This window comes from Prunus mume, linkage group LG3, assembly GCF_029339155.1.
Source record: "Prunus mume cultivar Tortuosa linkage group LG3, ASM2933915v1, whole genome shotgun sequence".
Lineage (NCBI taxonomy): Eukaryota > Viridiplantae > Streptophyta > Magnoliopsida > Rosales > Rosaceae > Prunus > Prunus mume.
In genome coordinates, this window is record NC_142700.1 from 23,214,825 (window position 1) to 23,234,726 (window position 19,902).

General features: G+C 37.0%; 1 pseudogene; it reads right to left on the reverse strand.

Annotated features, from left to right (window-relative positions):
- Window positions 1-1,200: 1,200 nt before the first annotated feature.
- LOC148919142 (ent-kaurene synthase-like 1) lies at window positions 1,201-4,487 on the reverse strand (annotated as a pseudogene).
- Between the last annotated feature and the right edge of the window lie 15,415 nt (window positions 4,488-19,902).

Consider the following 19,902-nt stretch of genomic DNA (forward strand, 5'->3'; position numbering starts at 1 on the left):
ATCCAAACCTGAACCCTCCGATGGGCGACTTATCCCCCAGGACCCTCATCCGGGAGTCCCCCAAACGGGCGTTTATTCGGATTGGGGATCTATGCCGTTCGGCATCCTTCTTGTCGTTGATCCGATGACGACAATCGGTGTCCACCTTCTTCGGTACGTGAGGTTGGTTATGGGGTGGCGGGACCAATACCGTTTGGGGCCCTTGAGTGTTGCCTTTGCCCCTGCTTTCCCTTTTATGCGGCCAAGAATCTGCGGCTCTGGGAAGATTGGTAGTCGAATGTTTTGTGTTTCCTGCTGATTAAGCAACCGTTGGGTTTCGTCCACTTTGGACGAAAGGAGATTGTTACGTTCTTGAAGTTTAGCCATCTCCTTCCGGGAGGAGGTCATTTGAGCCAAGAGCTCGCTTGACCGTGGTCAGAGCGTCGGAGGATTACGAAAGGGTGCTAGGTGCAGTGAGGCTTGCTCCACTTGGCATACCGTACGGTAGTCCGTCCTCTGAAAGGAACTGTGGTCCTGAAGTGGTTCCCATTTGTTTTGTTTTTAGGAATTGTAGGTTGATTTTATCGATTTCCTGACGGCGTAAGCTGTTGGCGCGAAAAATGGTTTAATACTTTCCCGCGTAACTTAGTGATTAGGTGTCTTCGGTATCTGATGTCCTCGGTAGGGTGTGCGATCTGTAAGATAGCAAACACACGGTAATCCTAGGGCACCGGTGTGGTACCGGCCGAAGGCTCTCCGATGCTTAAGTAAGTACGGATTAAGTAAGTTTGAACTTCAGATCAATAGGCAGTATGCCGTAAGTTCTGATGTCCTCTTTTATAGGCCTTGGGAGGTGTGCAATTTGTTTAGAGTTTCGATGTGGGACTCTGGGCGCCAATTGTGAGACTGCCACGCGTCCAGAGGGGCGAGGTTGCCCTAATGTTGCGATTGGTAGGCTTGGTACCGAAGGCGAGTGCCGAAGGTACACGTAGCCCTGGTTTGGTCCACGTGTTTGGTATTCATTGGCTGTTCATTCTGGTATAAACAATCCTAATCAGTCCAAGTCAGCTGACCAAACAAGGTCTTAATAGAGTATTTTCCATAAATAAATGCTAGAAAAGTCCAAGAAAACAATGATGGTTTGCTCCTCCCTCACACTTCTATATATTTCCATATACTAGCCAAATCAGCGTAGAGGGTGATCTCCACAGTGGCTGATAATCATACTATGAGTTCATCAATTTCTTCATTTACATCTTTCATCATCTCATTTCCATGGAACCCATCATCCTTCCAATAAAACAGGTGGATCACTTTGTTCATGTTCCAAAACAAATTCTTGCATGCTCTTGGAACCATGCTGCCCTTCTCCAGCACAACTAATCTTAGCAGTTCTTTCGTCTTACGGTTTATAACACTCTTAATCTCATTAATGGCATCGTCCTCAGAAACAATACCACCGACATGAATCACGGCCAATGACACAGCATTTAGCTTCCCCTGCTCTAACTCCCACTGCAAATAGCGCAGAGTTATCGATATTAGATGATGGCCGGTTATTAGTTCGTTTCTTTTGTTTTTGTTTTAAAGAGAAGGGGTGGAGGTTCTGTACCTTACAGCCTTTGATATCATTGAGAAGACGGCCACAAGTGCTCATAAGCATAAACAAGTGCTGGAGTTCTGAATTTCCTAAAACGTCCTCTGAAAGCTTGGGCCCAACAAAATAGAGAGCTGGGAGGACGATTGGTCCCAAGGCAAGTGATACATATGCATTTTCCATGTATTCTTCCATTGTTGGCTCCAACTTGTTTCTCAACCAGCCAGCTTCCTTCAACATAGACTTGAGGCACTCCAACTGCTAAAATCGAACATCGATTATTCAAAATATCAAAATCATCAGTTGCTGTTAATGGAGTGTTCAGGTGATTCTAAGAAATTCTCTGTCTCTGATGCTCAGGACTATCAGGAGGAAAAAAAGACATGACATGAACAAAGTAAAAGATTACATCTTACAATCTCAATCACATGATTTGTCACACTGTGTCCTTGCCATTTGAAAGCTTCGACTCCAATCTCACTAATTATGCTCCTAACTGCTGAGAATATAATTTGAACGTGCTCAGAACAACAATCAACACTTGCATTCACATCCCACCTGCGGTTGAATACAGGGAACACTGAGACTAGCCAAAAAACACTAACGTAGGAGGACAAGTAGAAATGATGGACCAACAACAAATCAAATGGAAACAGACAAGAGAAATGAAAAAAAAAAACGAAAGAAATTACATACTTCTCGACCAATTGTATAAGGTTTACCAGTTCCTCTTCCGAACCTCCAATGTCAAAGAAGTCATCAACAACAGTTAAGAGAAATCCACTTTTGGCCCATGATATGCGGGCGTCTGATAGTTCAGGAGGGAAGAGGCTTATAGCAGCAGAGAAGTAACAGCATGGCTGCTTCTGCCTAGCAAACTTTAGCTTGTCTAATCTGTTCTCCACAACCAACCTGCTTAAATGGAGGAAATATTGCACTTTGGGAAAGGAGAAAAAAATATATATATTCTGCATCGCAAGCCTTACACAATGAAACAAAAGCTTGGGAGAGAGAGAGAGAGAGAGAGGGCCAAAATTGTAGTCTTCCACTGCCAGTTTTAGGAAATCTTCATGCCTAATGTTCAAAGAACTTAAGATGAGTACAAGGATATATCAGTAATATATACCCTGACTGCTCGTAATAATTCAACAGAACTCAATTTCCTCTCTTAAAAGAGAGGGAAAATGAAGAAGGGGAATTAATTAGAGTAAGAAACTAGTAGAAGTCTGTTTACCTGTAAGAAGATTTTAGAATCCTTGTACTATCTGCGTTGTAATGCTTTATAACTTTCCTGATTGACAACCGACCCAAGTTTGCATGGTAAGGACACTTAAGAGCATGATCCACCTGAAAATAATAAAAAAGTTTCAGTTTTAGGGAGGAATATAATTTAGGATAAAGCTACATCACCAAATCTAAAACACTTAATATATAGGAAGCTACCTCTTGACCAATATGCTTATTGAGTCTATGCGCCTGAATTAAATTAGAGGATAATTCTTGTTTCAGGAAGCGACGCGCCCAGTAATTTAGTTTCTCCAGAACTGATTCATCAGGATGTAGGGTGATTTCTGAAGCTCTAAACAATTCTAACGCAGCGTCAACATCCCTCAAGTATCCTCCAAGGGAATTGAAGAAGCAATCTTCTGAAAATTGAGTTAATGGATCTACGTACAGGACAGCATATATAAATCAATTACATAGTTTCTGTCAAAAGGGAGTAAACTAGGAACTAGGAACCTAGATGGAAAAAATACCTGCAGAAACATCATATCCATTAACATGTAAGAGTCGAAATGCCATTGCACAAGTGGCAGCATCTGAAATATATCTTCATCTCCCCGCAGCCAGAACCTGCAGTTTGTTGACTAATGTCATGCTACCCCATGGATGAGAACCAATAAAATATCTAAACTTAATGCTTCACTTAAGAATATTACCCCTTAACAGAACATCAATCCAATATTCTTCTTCAAAGTTACACCCCAAAAACCCCATTACTGGTGTATACGTAAACTTAATCTAGGGAACATTAATTACGTGTATGTTTCATCCAGTACACCTGTAATTTCCGCCCTGAAATGTCGATCAATACCCAAACTTTCAAGACTGGATAACATAGTAAGGCGAGCATAGTTATCTAGAGGATAAATTGTTGGGACTGAAAAGAGTAAATTGGAAATAATGAGTTAAACTGCATCAATCCTAATCTAGTAAACATTGCTAGCAAACTAATGACATGCATGGAGGGAGAAACCTGCATTCCCAAACTTTTCGAAGAGTGCGTAAATACGTAAGACAACTGGGATTCTTAAGGTGAGTAAAAGCAGCAGCTGTGGTTGATGATGAATTAAACAAGGATCCGTTCTTCCGTTGATACTTCATGACCGTCTCCCAATCCTGAAACTTTCCATTTCCTTCTGAAGTATATGGCTATATGCTAGGAAGGCTCTCCATCCCTCTGAGTTGCTTCCATAACCTCTGAATAATAAAATTTCGAAATAGATGCTTTCACTTATGATAGTTAAGGAAGCAATAAATAAATTTAATTCATGGTTTCCAGTGCAGAACGTGTTTACACCATAATCAACCGAGCATATCGGTCTCAAAACAACTAGCACCAAAGCGGACACCTTCTCTCTTGCCGAAGAAGACACTCTTCAGTGCAAGCCTCGAAACTCCCATTGCCAAGCTCACAAGCTGTTAAACCTAATTCTCATGACACGTGTCACCACCGCAACTTACGAGTCCCACCGAAATCTACACAACCTCCCACTTCACTTCCCTATAAAGGAGCGAGTACCTAGTAAGGGGGTAACTACTTTTCGCCTTTACTATTACTGCCAAAGTTACCCTTCTTAGGTGACTTAAGCATCGGAGAGCCTTGGGCGGCACCACGGTGCAGATGCATTGCTTCTATTTTGTCTTCGCAGGCTAGCCTTTATGAAGGCCGGACCCTTTCCCTGCTGAAGGCAAATCCCTTTCTCTAAGTTGACCCTCTCGAAAAGAGCATCAGCGAGCGGTTTCGGTGGGCGCATGCTTTCAAAGTGGATGAGTAAGTAAATGCGTTGGGATCCACCATCCTCCATCATTTCATTCAAGAGCAGCGCAATTCACTTGCGCATTTCATCAGCAAACGTGCATAGCGAGAGTACAACTAGCGACTTTTATGGAGTTTTCCGGCGACGGAGGTGCAGGTGCACCTCCTTGCACCTGCACAGGTCCGCCATGGCATTTCCATGACTTTAAATTGCATATGAACTGATACAAGTGTCACTATCATGATGTATATCACCCCTGGTAAAACTACATTTTCGGAGATTCTGATAAACAAAGCCAAACCAGTAGCTGCAGATTTGAGCTCGGTGGCTTGATTAGCCAAGTCATGGAAATAAATAATAACACTAAATGAACTTCACCGAGAAATTGGACCAAACATAAAATATAATTTTATCGACTTATTTCATATTCCATACTACGACGGTATCTTTAACTCTAACCACGTTGCTTTGTTCAATTAACGCCGTGTAATAATATTTACTACGTCGTGAAGTTAAAATTACCGTCGTATTTATTCACTTTATACATCTACCATTATACCTAAACAGTCGTCTTTATTACATTATTTTTTACTATTTATTTCTTGGATTTTGGTATCCTACAACGGTAAACCAACTTAATGACAAGAATTGTGAATAACAACGACGGTTTATATAGAAAACCGCAGACAAAATAATTTTTTCTAAGATCCAAAGTATACGTCGTGAAGTTAAAATTACATTTGTATTTATTAATTTATACCACTGACCTTATATCTAAACCGTCGTCTTAATTGTAATTTTTTTTTTAAAATTTATTTTTCTTGAATTTTGTCCTCCTACGTCTGTGGATCAACTTAATGTCAAGAATTGAGAATAACCAAGATGGTTTATATAGAAAACAGCAGACATAATTAGATCTGAGATCCCAAGAGTTACGAAATCTTACCAGATGGAACTCTGTTCCTCATCATAATCGGACCACAGAAAGGCAATATTTTAGAGGTTGATGATGTATGTGTCTTCGTGTCTTTGAGACACACGAAGGCACATACACATCAACATCCAAAAATTTGCTTCTAAAATTTGACGACGGCAGCAACAGATTTGCATTTAGAAAGGCAATTTTTTGGAAGTTGATGATGTGTGTGCGTTTGTGTATCTACACAAACGCACACACACATCAATATCTAAGCAATTGCCTCTAAAATTTGACCACGGCAGCGACAGATTTGCATTCAGAGAGACAATATTTTAGAGATTGATGATGTATGTGTATTTGTGTCTCAAATGAGACACAAATACACACACATCAACATCCAAAACAATTGCCTCCTAAGAGGTGAGACAGAGGGCAAGAAGAAATTGGAACCCTAATTGAAAAGCTGAAACTGAAAGAAATCTTGGAAAAAAACTCAATTTATACAAAAAAATTCATCTCCACGTCAGTTACATTTAAAATAATGCCGTTTCATAGCGAATCAACGTCGGTTCTATAAAAAAGTAGGACGTATTAAACATACAAACAATGTCGGTTATTAAAATTAAGTCAACAAGGTGTTTGAAAACCACGTCGGTTTAATATAAAAAAACAACGTGGTAACTTATAATATTACTTATTTAAAAGTAAACTTTTGACGTGTAGCGCCCAACTAACCATGTCGTTTTCGAAATACAAAAAGTCAAAAGGCTTTTTTACTAACCACGTCGGTTGATGTTATTTTAATGTCGAGGTAAGTACATACTAGGGCGGTTTTTATGATTACCATCGTTGTCTTTATCTTTGGGACAATATAAACTTTTTGGTCACCTGACCTAAACTTTTACGTTCTCTCTAAAATTTTCAGTTTTCTCTCAGTTCCCCTCTCATTTCCGAAAAGCTGCATTTCTGATTCTCAGTTTCCTTCTCTTTTACGTTCTTCCTCGTCTTCGTCTCCAAAATTTTATTTGAAAACTTTCTTTACAAAGCCATTATTTTCTCACTCCGTTTTTTTCTTCACTTTCCCTTTCATTTGAAGTTTTTCTTTTAAAGAACGAGTTGCATTGATGTTTGAAACAAGAGTAGAAAGAAAAGGCCAAATCTTTCTTGTTTCCACTCGGTTCTGCAAGGGCGGCGAGTTTTATCGAATTTAGCGTTTTGTTGATACACCACGGCGGTAATTAAATTCGTGCTATTTTAATACGCGATATTCTATAATAACCGACGTGGTGTGTTATCATCGTTGTTTGAAAGAAAACCGTCGTCTTCTTTAAGGGAGAGAAAAGGTGGCGATTTTTTATTTATGAACTTACTGATGACGGTTGTATTTAATTACGGTCGTCTTAAGTTAATGACCACGTCATATTAGCACATCCACGTTTCTATAGATGCTTACATTGTTCTATTTGTTTGCCGTCGTCTTAACTTTCATTTTACGTCTGTATTTTACCTAACCGTCGTTGTTTTTCTTGCAGTTTGTTCTTCTCTCTAAACATGGTTTCGAAATCTCAAAGTAAGGAGGCTCAAGCTGCAAAAGGTCAAGGTAAGGACATTGCAATTTCAAAGGCACAAATGGCTGAATCCAAATATGTCCCAAGCAATCCTGCAAAGAAGATGAGATTTACTTCATCCTCCGAGAAAGACCCAAGCTCTGCGACATTTGATGAAGTGACGAAATCGACTCGCGGTATCAACACAATGAGCCGTGTTGTGAAGAGGAAAATCTAGAAGATTAAGACTGTGGTTGAGTACAATAAAAGTGGCAGACCACATGACAAAGCTTATTGAGATCACGAGTTACATTGGTGTTTTAGCACCCGAGTCCCTCTTGTGGACAAGAAATGGACTCAATTGCCCAGGACACTGAAGGAACAGTTTGGGAAAGGCTGTTCAAATGGCTATGTTGTTGGGAAGGGCAAGAAGATGGTATTGTCGTCTACCACCAAAAAATGGAAGGATTTTAAGTCTACCTTAACTAGGCAGTTTATCCTTCTATTCGCAAATGAGAAGAAGAAGTTAAAAGAGCCCCCTCAGCTTTATAACTTCATAGAGAAATCTGAATGGGATGCCTTTGTAGCTTCAAGGTTATCCCTAGATTTTGAGGTGTGCATTCAGAGCAGTCACAAAGAATGGAGAAATCACGAGTACAACCATAGGTTGTCTCGAAAAGAATACGTTGGTTTGGAGGATGAATTGGAAGAAACCATGCCCGGTGAAGAAATCGATCGATCTACGCTATGGAAGAAGGCAGAGAGATAAGCGAAACATCCACGATCAAGGTTGAAGAGAGGCAAAATTAATCGTAAGTTTCAGCTCTGTTCTAAACTTGTAAAAGGGAGGTTTTATTTTCATTGGGCGTCGGTCTTTTATTCAACCGTCGTTCGACACGAAACCCCACGACGGTTTTTAATCACTTCCTTTTTTAAAAATAAATAACGTCAGTATTTTTATAAAACCGACTTCATTGAATTACAACGATGGTTTTGTGTTTCTGTATAAGGTTTTTTAGATTAAATTTTGAACTTTCTTCATATTCACACGGACACACACTCTCTCTCCCTCTCTATTTCTCTGCAATTGGTTTGTACACTATTTCTGGATCAGTGAATATTTTGGTTAAGTGTTTTATCTATGATGTCAAATAAACGACAATTATTTCAAGGACCGACGTTTTAATATATACAAAACGACGGTAGTTTTGGGATGATGTATTAAATTATTTTCTACGTCTGTTTTTAAAATAAACCGTCGTTATAACCTTTTTACCACGTCGGTTAATATTTTTATTAATTTATTTATTTGTTCAGTTTTACTATCTATTCACTCACTGACATTCTCTCTCTCACTTTTAGGATGATTTGAAAAACAAGTCTCGAGGGCATTACATTGTCTCACAGGAACAGCGTTTTGACCATGGCTTTAGGAACACAGAGCATGGTGGGAGGTCAAGAGTGTTGGTGGGTTTCCCCAACTCAATTCTTCAATTTGCGAGGCAGTAAAATTGCTGACAAATTAAAGGAAAGTGTTATGGCAGCAGTGAGAGAAAACCAAAAGATGGAGGAGGGGAAAGGAAGTGTTATGGAAGCGGTCAGAGCAGAGAGGGAAATTATGTTGAGACAATTCAGTCAACTAATTCCCAACTTTGATCCCAACATGCTCAGTAAAATTCCAACTACACCAACTACACCAATTCCTCCAATTCCTCCAATTCCTCAAGAGCAAAGCCCAAAAAATCCAATGTCTGACAAAGCAAGCTGCTCTAATGTGAGAGCCCCTGAATTGGATGAAGACAATCCATGAATGATCTTGATGTTGATGCTCACGAAAAAGTCAGATCAAGCGGAAAATCTCTGACATTTGCTTTTTCTGAATTTTAAATTTTAAATAGACGTCGGTATTTATTTTAAAACCCGTCGTCTAGTTTAACCTAGACGACCTTTCTATTGTGTAGCGACGTTATAACTTTTACACAACTATTATGTATTTACCGTCGTCTATAACCTTTACCCCGTCAGTATGTTCTAGAAACCGTCGTTGATATTATATACCACATCGGTTTTGTTGATTTGTTGGAGTCGTTTATTTTACTTCATGAACACACTTACTTTTATTTCTTTATTTATTTACAGTTCTGAGGATCTCAAAACTTGACATGCCGGCTCCTCTGTTGGCCTATGCCAATATCGAGACCAGTTGAAGCACGCTACTTGAGACCATTATAGTTCACATGCTTGAGGACATGTTTGTGATTATGATACAGCTCTTGGTGAGACATTTCTGATTGCTTCCATGGTTGAGATTAGACACTTGTGATTGCAGTATACATGAGGTAATTCTAGAAATCCAATTTTGTGTTTTTTACATTTTCTTTATTTTAAATTAAAATCTCATTTAATTGAATTTCATATATTTAATTAGGTACCTATTTGACTATTTAAAAATGGCAAATATGGTAAAACTTGTTGGCCTCGTGGACCCTATACAAGTCTGAAAAAGATCTCTCAGAACATCTCTCAGAAAGCCTGAAAAAGATAGATGGGGATCAATTTTACTTGGTGCCTTATAATCCAGGGTTAGTCCCCTTCTACACTTAATTGGTTCCTTGTAATATATTTTTTGTAGTTTATTTAATATATATGGATAATTTTGTGTAGGGGTCATTGGGTGTTAATAATTGTGAGACCAACTAAGGAGACTGTCTACTACATGAATTCATTGCCAAACCGCTCTGTTGATGAGGACATGAGAAATATAGTGAATACGTAAGTTTCTTAATGAAAACCTATGATTTTTTATATCTACATTTGATTGATACGTCGGCCTTTTTCAATACCGACGTTGTAGTGAAAACACAACGACGGTATATTATAACTGACGTTTTGAATCATTTACAACATTAGTATTTTCTTGAAACTGTCGTCAGCGTAATTGAATACCACGTCGATTTTGTTTTTAATTTTAGGACTTTTTAATTTTTCTGTTAAACTTTCATTTAAAATTAATTTTGGTTTTACGTCGTTTTTCTTCGTCACCGACGTTAGAATGAAATACAACGACGGTTCTTATTTTCCGACGTTGTATATAAAATACAACATCATTTGTTTTAAAAAAATTGTCGTCTTCAAATATTTACCATGACGGTTAATAATTTTGATGCTGATTTTTAGTTTTGTCATTAACACTTTTTGTTTTCTTGATGTAGTTCAATCAAAATGTATAACTCTCACACAGGGAAACAATCATCACGTAAATCACCCATATGAAAAAATCTACAAGGCACTCCTAGACAACCAACAAATGTAGAGTGTGGCTATTACGTGATGCGTGTCATGAGAGATATAATTCATGATCCAGCCCTAGCCTTTGAGAAGAAGGTAAAATTTAATATATAATTTCTTTATTTTAATACCACGACGTTTGCTTTCAAAAGCATCGTTTTATTGCTTCTAACACGTCGGTTTTTCTTTATTTGCGATTTGACAAGAAAAAGACAGTTGTGTATACTCAAGACCATATTGATGAAGTCAAGCTGGAATGGGCAGAATTCGTGAACAAGCAATTACAAAACAATAATTGATAATATACATTTATTTAAAAATATTTAGGTTTATTTTAATTTTTGACAATGTATATAAACATATTTTTAGTAATTATTTTAACATTCATCAAAAAATCAAATGAAATATATTTTTGTATAAACTATAAATGTGTTAAAATCAAATAAAATGAAAATAAATCATAAAAATGTAAATTAATTCCCAAAATCTGGCGTCTCATTAATCTTTACACGTCACTTATATAGTCAGAAACAAAACATCGACGGCATTTCTCAAAAATGACATTTAAGATTGATATGCACGTCGGTTTCTTTAAAAAACTGAAATCTACGAAAAATTTGTAGAGACATACAACGTCCGTTACATGTTAAATGATGACGTTGTATCCGTAAACAACATCACCATCATAATAGTAATAAACGTTGTAAATAAGTAAGCGTCGGTTATTACATTACGGCGTTTATGTTTACTAGAATGGCGTTAAGAATTACTTAACATCGTTGTAAACTGATGCACGTCGGTTATGTACTTTTGTATTCAAAATTTGTATGACTTTTATATTTTATTCCTAATATTTGTAATAATTTCAAAACAAATTCCATAAAATATACTTTCTATATTACATAACCCTAAGGTTTATGTGATCCATTGGTGGTCACAAAACAATATACATTTATTAAAAAATGTATAGGTTTATTTTAATTTTTTGACAATGTATATAAACATATTTTAAAAATGTGTTAAAATGAAATAAATGAAAATAAATCAAAAAAATGTAAATTAATTCCCAAAATCCGACATCTCATTCATCTTTACACGTCTTTGATATATAAACCACCGTCGTCTTGTTACAGGGGGAAACAAAACATCGATGGCATTTCTCAAAAACGACATTTAAGGTTGATATACACGTCGGGTTCATTAGAAACTGAAATCTACGATAAAATTTATAGAGACATACAACGTCCGTTACAGGTTAAATGTTGACGTTGTATCAATAAACAACGTCATCATCAGAATAGTAATTGACGTTGTAAATAACTAAAGACGGCAGTTATTACATTGCGACGTGAAATATTAACTAGGACGACGTTATGCATTACTTAACGTCGTTGTAAACTGATGCAACGTCGGTTATGTACTTTTGTGTTCAATTTTTGTATGACATTTAATATTTTATTCCTCATATTTGTAATAATTTCAAAACAAATTTCATAAAATAAACTGACAACAACTATGCACTCATTGAAAGATTTTATCTCCCCTAAATATTTAAATATTTTAATTTTTGAAATTATATTTATTTGTATTTAATTACTAATGTTCAAAAAATATTCATAAAAAATCAGAAAAATAAATTGATAAATTCTATGCACTCATTGAGACAATATCTATCCCCTACAGGCCTGAAAATTTTAATTTTGGATTTCAAAATTAGAAGTGATAACAAAAGTCAAAATGATTTAGAGACAAAGCATAATAGTCATTATACTTCCCATTACATAACCCTATGGTTTATATGATCCATTGGTGGTCATAAAATTGAAAATTCTTTAAAATAGATTTTAGCCTAATAATATAGAAGGCATTGTTGTAAGGAGTCCATAGCAATTTTTGGTTCATTTTTCTCATACTTGTGTATTTTTTTTCTAATTATTGTAAAATTTAGGGTTTATGGTTTAGGGTTTAGGGTAGGTTTTATTGAAACGACACCAGTTTGCTCTCGCTCGTTTTGGTCAATTATCGCGTGTTCGAATCGAAGCGCACACAAGCTAATTTTTAATATTTTAGGCGTCGATTTTGTATGGCGGCGTCAAAGCGTATCTAGCGTCGTAAAATAACCGTCGTTATAAATATGATTAAGCGACTACAGGGTTGTATTCTGATCGTCTTTAATAAGCCTGAGTCCTTTGAATTTTTGACCGGGATCTAAAATTTTCTGAATTTCCATTTAACCCTAAAGTATTTCCTTCTCTCTCTTCAACTTGAATTGGTCTTAAAGTTTTCGCTCTCTCTCAAAGCATTGGATATTTTCTCTGAGCTGTCTCTCAACGCATTGGGTATATTCTCAAAGCTCTCTCAAGCATTTGATATTTTCTCTCAACTCTCTCTCAATATCTATGTAAGCATATTCTCTCAGCTCTTTCTCAATATTCTCTTATTATTAGTTTGTATATATTCTCTCAGTACTATCTCAATATTCTCTTAGTTTGTATATTCTCTTAGATCTCTCTAAATATTTTGTTAGTTTGTATATTCTCTCAGATTTGGTTTCTTAATATGGGTTCTTTTATGCTTTGGGAGCTATATATGGGTTCTTGATTGTTTTGATGTTTGCATTCTATTAAGGGTTCTTTGAAATGGAATGGGGATGGAAGAATTAGGCTTTGGTTTTTTGTAAACCACGACGATGGTTGGTTTCACCAACCCTCATCTAAATTTTTATTATATGTCGGCTTTTTATTTACTACCGTCGTCGTTGTTAGTCGACCATAACCCAGACTGGTTCTTCAAAAAGAATACAGATATCTTGTTGTTTGCTTAAAGATGACGGTAAATAGACATACAGTAAATCTGTAATATATTCTGACGATTATTTTGTACAAACCGTCGTCTGATTATTGTGCAATTTTTTTTTTTCATTTTTCCCACTTTGTTCTCTTCTCTGTCAATATAGTAGTGTTTCATTGCTGGTCTTTTCACTTTATTGTATGTAATGATTTTATAGTGTGTGAGATGAATAAGTCATGGATGCATGCGGATAGAAGATCGAAGGCATATGAGTTAGGTGTGGAAGGATTTTTGAATTTTGCTGTAGAAAATCTTTTAAATACAACTCATATTTGTTGTCCATGTGTTAAATGTGGGAATATTCTATTGTTTAGAGTTAGAATTATAAGGGATCACTTATACTTTAATGGAATTGACCAAAGCTATAAGATTTGGACATGGCACGGAGAACCTTTGGAGTGGACTACTAATGCTAGTAGAAATGTGGAAGAGGATGAGCAATGTAGGTTCAGTTTTGTTTCTGAAGAAGTAGGGATGGATGATAATGATTTAGGCGATATTGGATTTGATCCTTATGAGTTTGCCAATGTGATTGAGGATGGAGATCAACCCTTGTACCCTAGCAGTAGTAAGTACACGATGTTGTCGGCTTTGGTGAAGTTATATAATTTGAAAGCAAAACATGGGATGAGTGATGTTTGTTTTACAGAATTATTGATACTTCAATGAGATTTGCTTCTAAAAGGAAATACACTACCTTCCTCTATGTACGAGGCCAAAAAGACATTGTCTGCTTTAGGGATGAGTTATGAGAAAATCCATGCATGTCCCAATGACTGCATCTTGTATAGGAAGGATTATGAAGATTCAACTAATTGTCCTACTTGTAGTGACTCAAGGTGGAAGGAAGGCAAAGATTCAATCTTGAAAGAGGGTGTGCCAGCGAAGGTGGTGTGGTATTTTCCTCAAATTCCATGGTTTAAAAGGATGTTTCAATCAATGTAAATATATTCATAAGACAACTAAGAGTTTGACTTGGCAGCTGCTAGAAAATCAGTTGCGGTCAAATGTCTCATCCAGCGGATTCCCCGTCTTGGAAACTTCTTGATGATAAATGGCCCGAGTTTGGTAATGAGCCGAGAAACTTGAGATTGGCTCTTTCATCTGATGGATTCAATCCCCACAGTTCTCTAAGTAGCAGATATAGTTGCTGGCCAGTTATCTTAGTTACATATAATCTCCCTCCATGGCTTGTGCATGAAACGAAAGTTCATGATGTTGACCTTATTGATTTCCGGTCCTAAACAGCCTGGAAATGATATAGACGTCTACTTGGAGCCTTTGATTGATGATTTAAAATCTTTGTGGGATGGGATTGGAGGAGTGTATGATGCACATAATGGAGAATACTTTACACTCAGAGCTGCATTAATGTGGACAATTAATGATTTTTCCCCGCCTATGGAAACTTATCTGGTTGTGTTGTTAAAGGATATAAAGCTTGTCCAATATGCGGCAATGATTACACCTAGTCACAGGTTGAAAAATGGCCACAAAATTTGTTACATTGGGCATAGAAAATGGTTACCAATCAATCATCCATATCGGAGGCAACGTGCAGCTTTTAATGGGAAACCTGAATATGGCACGCCTCCTGAGCATTAACGGAGAAGAAGTGCACATTGTTGAAGATATTAATTACACATGGGGCTCGAAAAATGGGGGAAGTGTTGGTGAGAATGATGGTGACAGAGTTTGTTGGAAGAAGAAATCAATATTCTTTGATCTCGAGTATTGGAAATACCTTCCTGTGAGGCATGTCCTAGATGTTATGCACATTGAGAAGAATGTTTGTGATAGTATCATTGGTACATTGCTGGAGATCCCTGGAAAAAATAAAGATGGGATTGCTGCTCGATTAGATTTATTGAACATGGGGGTCAAAACTGATTTGCAACCCGAGTATAGACAAAAGACGTACTCGTTTGCCTCCCCGGGCCTTGGAATTTGTCAAGAGCAGAGAAGATAGAGGTTTGCAATTCTTTCTATGGTATGAAGGTCCCTGAAGGTTATTCTTCAAATATAAAAAATCTTGTATCTTTACAAGATTCAAGACTTCTTGGCCTTAAATCACATGATTGTCATACCTTAATGCAACAATTGCTCCCTGTGGCAATTCGTTCTGTTTTGGAGAAGCCTGCAAGGTATGCAATAACTCGTTTGTGCTTCTTCTTCAATCCTATATGTGCAAAGACTGTTGATGTTTCCAAGCTAGATAAGTTGGAAGAAGATGTAGTAGTTACTTTGTGTTTGCTTGAGAAGTACTTTCCCCCTTCATTCTTTGATATCATGGTTCATCTAGTAGTACATCTTGTCAGAGAAGTTCATCTATGTGGGCCAGTATATTTTAGATGGATGTATCCGTTTGAAAGATATATGAAAGTGCTAAAGGGGTATGTTCAGAATCGTACTCGTCCCGAAGGTTGCATTGCTAAGCGGTATATAGCTGAAGAAGTGTAGAGTTTTGCACTGAGCATTTATCTGATGTTAGTATAGTTGGAGTGCCTTCAAGCCAAAAGATGGGAGTTTCGAAGCCATTATCAGGTTGCACAGTGAGTTTAGTTGATCGGGACCTGTTGAACCAAGCACATCTATATGTCTTGGAGAATACGGAGGAAGTCCTACCTTATATCGAGTACGTATGAGTTATTCATAAGTTTCCATTTTAAATTATTTCTTATGTTTATCTTTATATGTTTGGGACCGTAATACTTGAATTTTGTGTGTCATGTAGGCAACATATGATCCACATCAAGACCGCTTATCCAAAATTTAGAAAGAGAACAAAGTGGCTGCAGGATAAGCACAATAGCACTTTCATTCAATGGCTACGCTTCAAGGTATATGTTATTGAATAACATATTGGACTTTTAATTTTCTTCTTTCTATGTTAGATTGAATTAAGTTATGATTAATTTGCAGGTTCAAAGTGAACTTAATGAGGAAGACAATCATGGCGTATCAGAAAATTTAAGGTGGCTAGCAGCTGGTCCAAACATGGCAGTGCCATTATATAGGAGCTATCTCATTAAAGGTATTAAATTCAACACCAAGGCACAAGATGATGTGCAACTCAAAATAGTGGAGTTTATTTACTTGCACATACTATGCAAGTTGCTAGTGTCCAAGGATAAAACCCACCCTATTGTCTCAAATATGGGTTTTTATGGTGTCATTCAAGAAATTTGGGACCTTGACTACCAAAAGTTTATAATCCAGTCTTTAGGTGTGATTGGAATTGATAATACTTCTGGTCTTGTAGTGACGAACTTGGATTTACCTTGTAGATTTGAGTAAAATTGGACATAGGAATGACCAATTTGTTTTGGCTTCTCAAGTCAAACAAGTATTTTTTGTTGACGACCCGATGCATCGTGGTTGGTCGGTAGTGTTATCAATGCCTAATAGAGAATATAATGATGTTATTGGTGATGATGTCTTAGGTGATGTGAGAATTGAGTGTGAGCCATTTACTAGAAGGATGCCAAATGTTGACACATTTGATGAAGTGATGGTTGAGTTAGGGAATGTCAAAATATTCGAGATGGGTGTGAAGATATATGGGTTGAATGATGCTTTATGTAATTGGCAGTGTATGACATTAATTTTGTAATATATTGTAATGTGATTTCTTCACTTTCATTATACAGGCTTTGGGCCACAAAACAATCAGTACAAAAATTACTGGTTACAAGAACATAAAATCACGACGGTTTTGATAAAATGTAAAACACAGACGTCTTCTAATAAATAACGACGTCTTTGGAGCATTCAACGACGAAAATATATTTACCACGCCTCTAAAGCAAAATAATGAAGAACTACGACTCCTATTGTGAAATGTTCTGCAAGTTTGCAGTCTATAACACGACCTCCGGACATAGCATAAAGAACGACTTTTAAAAGGACAACCATCATTATGTAATAAGAACCGACGTGGTAAGTAATAACAACGTCCAATCCCATAATATCGACGTAAAAGACGATAATTTTAACTCAACATTACAAAAACGATCGTTATGAATTTACCACGTCTGTATGTTCTTTCATAAACGGCGGAAAAGGATGAATTTTGTACGTTATATTTGAAGTCCATTAAATTTGTCGACGTTAAGATATATGAATTAGACGACGTTAATTTTTTAATGAACGACGATAAATTATTAAACACGTGCGCGAGTTAACATGGTAACGACGCTGTATATAGATGACAACGCGTGCCTTATAAATTACATAAAGCGTAATTGATGCAGTGCATTTTATTTTACGCCGCTTATTTTCAAAATATGACCGATATAATTTGTAATACGGCTCTCATTTATTTGGAACCGACGTTGTTTATTCATTTCACACGTCTCTCTGTTTTTTTTTAATACATGCGTCGTAAGTAATGACCACGACATCTATTTTTCCTTCATTTAGAGACGTGGATAATTATCACGTCGGTTCTTCTTTGGATCATTCAGTAGATGTCGCCTTTTTCATAAAACCGTCGAATGGAAAATTTGTCGGAGATTTCATTTGGCTAAGTCCATATAGTAATTACACGTCGGTTACGTAATAAGATATGGACGTTGAATTCCTGAGACGAACGTCAATTTTATTAACCGTCTTTGAAGACATTGTACAAAAGTATGGCGGTCGATTTCACGCCGGTTGGAAAACCTTCTATAAGACGGTGGTTTCCCGTCGTCTATGTGTCTATTTTTGTATGGTGCATTACCATATCCATGCTAATGATAACGATAAATGGTGGAAACCCATTATCCCCATAGACAAGCTGAATTATGCAACGAGCATGATACACAAGTGTCCAGGATGATAGAAAATATGTTTCTATGACGGAGGTTTATCAAGGTCCTCAATTTTAAACCAAATTGAAAGGGCATTAAAATGTACAAAGAACAAAGTTGACAAAAGTAAATTCAGCAGAGATGTTGCATACGTGATGTAGGGTGCGACGATTGATACATAAATTGGCCATCTCCGACCAAGCATGTGTGTGCCCAAACATGCGTAATGCTCATTTTGGATCAATTCCATACAACTCGTGACATCTCGTTAAAATTTTTAGCCTCTTCCTTAAACAACCTAGCATGGCTATATGCAAATAGAACTCCACTAAATGTAACGCCATGCCAGGCTTCTCGCTTCCCACTAAATTATACATTTCTCCAAATAGTTGTAAAGTTCTTCCTGAAAAGTTTGATGAACTTTAAGCATCCAGTGGATCCTCCAATAAGGATTCTTGACTTTAGTACCTCCTGCTTGAGAAAGAATGGGTAAATTGTGGAAAACAAAAACTCCAAGCAAAAGTGAGGTTACTGCTTAGTCTACAAGCACCTCACTGTCCTTACAACAATTTGTGCATAAAGAATCACAAAATAATAATAAAAGCCTTATCTTTGAAGGTGGTTTCAAAACCAACACCAAAATAATAATAGAATTTTCACTTTTTTGAGAACCCAATTACTAGTAAAAACATCAAAATCTGACTACAAGCTAAAACTCACCAACAAGAGCAAGACTGTGGTAAGCAAAGCAGAGCAATAATAACCCAGAAGCGATTAAGGTAGAAAAGACTATTTCACATATCCTGTGTAGATCTGAACCCTTAAAACCCCAAATTAACCCAAATCCACCATGAACACCATTGATTTGTATAGGATCCCATTAAAAGTTTTAAAATGGATTAAATAAATTTCAAGCAGATCTATACCCTAAACTATAAACACATCATTCACCCATTTTAGCCCCAGAAGTTTCTAGGTTGACAAAAACATGTTAAGATTTATGGATGAATGACAATTAAATAAGAAGAGCTTGATCAGTTGAGAGATAGATGAACTTGCTGCAAGATCGTCGTAGGAAGTGGGAAAATGGATGTGACCATAGAGGTAGTGAATCATAGGAGGAGGTTGATCGATTTCTTATGATCAGACTTTGTAAAGAGTTCACTGCCAGTAACCTGTTGTTTTTGAGAATTCAGTGCCCTTCCTTCAAGTCTAGTTAGCCTTCTTGCTCTTTATGATCATGGTATTGAAAACGGGCAAGAGAGAATAAGAAAGGGGAGTAAGAGCCTCAGAAAGGGGGTACCGTTATTTGTAGGTGCACCAGCTCGCACCACATAAAAATGAAAGAGACTTGGCCAAAAGATACGGAAACTGAGAGAGCAAGACAGAGATGCAGAGCCAGATGAGGGAAACCCATGAGAGGGCAGGAGAAAGAGATAGGGAGTTCAAGGAGAAAGGTATCGATCATGACTAGGGAAAATAGGCGATGGTGAGGGGGGAATCTGGGAAAAAGAAATCTCTGAAAATAAAGGTGCGATTAGAAGGAAGAAAGGCAGGATTGGAAAATGCGCTCCATCAGAGCACGGGGCTAAGAACAGGGATCAAGTGCAGCGTACTACATTTGTATTGTAAAGCACTGTTTCTTTTCCTTCTGTCAAATTTGCTTCAAATCTCTGATGTGGAATGATTCCATAAGGTTCTCATATAAGTATTCTCACCTGATCTATTACACAGCTTCTTTAATAGTTGGACTATTGGAGTTGGGTTTGGATGATGAGTAGATGAGGCTTAATAATGTATAATCAAAATAATAATAATAAAATCATTGTTTATTTATACTCACACCTGTACCGTTTGATTTTCTAGATTTTTCAAATCTTAAACTGAA